Below are 4,019 nucleotides of genomic sequence, written 5' to 3' on the forward strand. Positions count from 1 at the left end.
TACCTCTACTGATCCCTTGTGCATTATATAGTGCCCCTCCTTATCTCTTGTTATGGCTTGCACCTTGAAATCAATTTTGTCAGAGATTAGTAATACAACTGCTTTTTTTTAGTTGCTGTTTGCTTGGTATATTTTTCTCCAGTCTTTGATTCTCAGCCTAGTTTTGTCTGTGAGCTTGAGATGTGTCTCTTGTAGGCAGTAGAATGATGGATTGTGTTTTCTAAGCCAGTCTGCTAGTCTCTGTCTTTTTTTTTTGGGGGGGGGGGGATCAGACTAGTCCATACATTTGTTATAAAACAAAGGGGGCCAGCATGGTATGGAGAGTCAGATTGATAATTTGTGTGTGGGGGGTCCATCTAGCTCCCCCGTCCCAGCACTTCAGGAGACGGTGGTGACTGGAGCTGCCCGGAGCTCCTTGGGAGGAAAGACACCCAATTCTGTGATGATGCCACCGATGATGAGGTCCTGCCTGGTGGCATAGAAGTCTCGATTTCAAACCCCAATCTTGGGTGCTGCAATTTAGACCCCACCAATGTCCAGCCGCTCCTCAATGACAATCTCCTGGCCAGGTTCCAGACGAAAGTCACAAGAGGAGCTGGGAGCCACTACATAGAAGTGGATGCCGTGGTACTTGGTAGCTATGGCCAGCTAGTAGGTCCCCACCTCTTTGGCCATGTCACCACTGGCGACCACATGATGAGCTCCCACGACAACAGCTGACAAGCCCTCGTGGGCCATGGCAGCAACTGCCATGCTGTCAGCGATGAGGCTGGTGGGGATCTGCTGATTCACCAACTTGAAGGCTGTCAGGTGGGCTCACTGGTTGAAGGGTGGGGGTCTCTGTGCAGAAGGCATGCTCCACATGGTCCAGGATGTATAGGGAGCAGATCATGCCTTGCCACCCCCAGGGACTTCATGCTCCAGGAAGTGCTGGTCCCCCAGCTCCCTGATGCTCCAGCTGTTCTTGAGGTCTTTCTCCAGCATGTCCTCAGTGTAGCGGATCATCCTCTCTCTGACCACCTCCTCGGTGGTGCCTTCTCCCTTGGCCTCCCGAGCTGCAGGTGGCAGGTTGACAGCAGTGGTGACAAGTTAAGTCAGGGCATCCTGCACAAAAGCCACAAGTGCAGCAAGCCTGGGACCCCCAGCACCTGTCTGCAGCTCCGCAGAGAGGCTGAGGCAGGCAATGAGGGTGATGGCCGGGGCACCATGTATTTTCATAGCACGGCTGGCTTCCCAGGCCTGGTGTACCAAGCTCACCACCTCGTAGAGGCTTTGCCAGGGCAGCAACACCTGGTCAAGGATCTGCAGCAAGCCCCACGAGTAGCAGATCGCTTCCAGAGTCATAGTACGCCAGCAGTCCCAAAGCCCCATTGTTCAAGTCCAGGGAGCATAGTACACACAGGAGGGGGGCGGTCAGCTGCATAACTGCCTAGTCTCTGTCCTTTAGTGGGCGAATTCAGTCCACTGATATTCAGAGTTACAACATCCATCAGTGGACTCTGTGATGTCATCTTGTACCTTTAGTGCTAGGTGCTTTCCTACCTCCCTTCTTATCTGTGAATTGTGCAAATGAGTGTGTGGTTCATTCTTGCCTTCTTTTCACCATTGAGCCAATGTTATCTTGGGGCTGTTTTCAATCTGTTGTCCTCTGAGTAGAGATCCTCTCTGTGGTGATCTCTTATTTGTGCAGAGTGAGTGTTGTTCTTCTGACCACAACAGGTCGACAAGGATTTTTTTTGTAAAGCTGGGTTTCTTTTAACATATTTTTGAGTTTTTCCTTGTCCAGGAAGACTCTTACTTCTCCGTCTATCTTGATAGATAATTTGGCTGGATAGAAGATTCTTGGTTTTGCATTGTTTTCTTTCAATATTCAGAAGATGTTACTCCACTCTCTCTTTGTCATGGTGTCTGCTGATAAGTCTGAGCATATTCTTATTTGGGTACCTTTATAGGTGACTGCCTTTTTCGCCCTAGCTGCTCTCTCGATTTTATCCTTTTCCTTAAGTTACCCAAATCCCCCCTCTTGTCCTCCTGGACACCAAGTTCACTGGTCACCACGGAGCTCCCAATATGAACTGTTTACCTGGGTGCCATCTTGCCAGAACTCCTAAATTCATTTTCTACATCACTGTAACATGGGAAACAGTTCTATATAATCTACTGATATGGTACCATTTCTATTTTATTAACGATATTGCTTTTATGTACCATGAAATAATTCCAGCTCAAAACAACCTTTTAAAAGTAGAAGCTCTGGGAAGACATCTGTCCTACAGACGGGAGTTGGGCGACTGGTCAAGTTCATAATGCCCAGAGGAAATGGGAGCATTATGTTATAGCTGGAAAATTGAGGTCTAGATAACTTATCCCTTTGCTAAGCTGGTAGGCTACTCCCTGGCTTACTCAATCACGACTGCTTTCACTAATGAGTTCCACTAATGTGTGCTTACTCGTTAGATGGGGTAGAGTCTGACTTACAGTGTCCAAATATGTTTCCCCAGGCTGTAATATTTTTTATTATTGTTTTTCTCTGTTTTATTTGGTCATTGTTGTTGTATTTTTTGTTTTTTGTCTTTGTTTTGTTTTTTATTAAAAGCTCATTTTATTGGGGGCTCTTATAACAATCCATATATCAATTGTATCAAGCATATTTGTACATATGTTGCCATCATTGTTTTCTAAACATTTATTTTCTGTTTTAGCCCTTGGTAGCATCTCTTTTTACTTCCCCACCCCCACCCCCACAACTCCCACCCTGGTGACCCCTTGATAAATTATTATTTTTTTCATATCAAGGGAGACACTGACCACTGTCTCCCTCCCCCCATGGTTCCTGTTGTTCATTCCCTGGGTTGGGGTGGGGGTGGGTTATGTGTTAATAAATGAGATTGGTTCCCCCTTCCTCCCCTCCTCTTCCCACTTTTCCCTTCCCCTTCTGGTATCACGACTCCCATTCCCGTTCCTGGATTCCATGTCCTGCGCTCTTATCTCTTATCTGTACCTGTGTACATGCTCTGGTCTAGCCGACAGTGAAAGGCAGGACTGGGGTCATGATAGTGGGGGGTGAGGAAGCCTCAAGGAACCAGAGGGATATCGTGTGTTTCATCGGTGCTTTACTGTACCTTGGTTGACTCATCCCTTTCTTGTGACCCTTCTGTGAGGGGATGTCTCATTGTCTACAGATGGGTTTGGGGTCTCTGTTCCCCTTGTTCTCAACAATATGGTTTTTGGGTTTGTCCATTTGTTGTGGCAGGCTGTAATCTTTAAGAAAGAAGACTTCCATTGCTTTCTTCCACGGAGCAGCTCTTGGGTTTGACCCTCTAAGTGCTTAACCACTGCACCACCAGGGATCCTTCCATTGTGTGCTCCCAAACCAAACCAAACAAACCCATCACAGGTAAGTCAATTCTGATTCAAACCAAATCCATTGCCAATCAGTCAATTCTGATTCATAGTGACCCACTAAGGCAGAGTAGAGCTTCCCCAGAGTCTCTACCCAGAGTTACTGTGGTCATACTTAAGCCTGTTTCTGCCTCTTATACTTATTACACGGATGAAAGGAAGACCAATCCCTCCCTCAAGTCTGCATCCTAACCCCCATAATTCTCAAATGGATTACCTTACTTGGCAACAAAAATTTAGTGCTTGTGATTAAAGTTAAGCACGCTGACATCTGTTAATGCTAAAATTTGTGAGATACGTATAGAATTTAAACAAGGCTGAATACAAGAATGGCGTCATCAAAAACTATATGCTATTTTGTATTCCTGGAATTTAAATATCACCCTTAATGTGAATAATAATGTTTATGTAAAATGTTTAAATGCAAGGGGCTATCTAGCTGAGAAGCAACAAAGCCCACATGGAAGAAGCACACCAGCCTGTGTGATCAGGAGGTGTCGATGAGATCAGGTATCAGGCATCAAAGACCCAGAACAAAAAACCATATCAATGAATTAGGGGGAGGGCAGAGTAGAAACCCAAAGCCAATCAGTAGTCAATTGATCATCCTCTGTCAG

General features: G+C 46.0%; 1 pseudogene; it reads right to left on the reverse strand.

The window, feature by feature from the left end:
• Nucleotides 1–378: 378 nt before the first annotated feature.
• On the reverse strand, nt 379–1,344 carry LOC101639438 (annotated as a pseudogene).
• Nucleotides 1,345–4,019: the final 2,675 nt, after the last annotated feature.

The sequence above is a fragment of the Echinops telfairi genome, unplaced genomic scaffold (genome assembly GCF_000313985.2).
Source record: "Echinops telfairi isolate 266 unplaced genomic scaffold, ASM31398v2 ScPeMD7_8;HRSCAF=38, whole genome shotgun sequence".
NCBI lineage: Eukaryota > Metazoa > Chordata > Mammalia > Afrosoricida > Tenrecidae > Echinops > Echinops telfairi.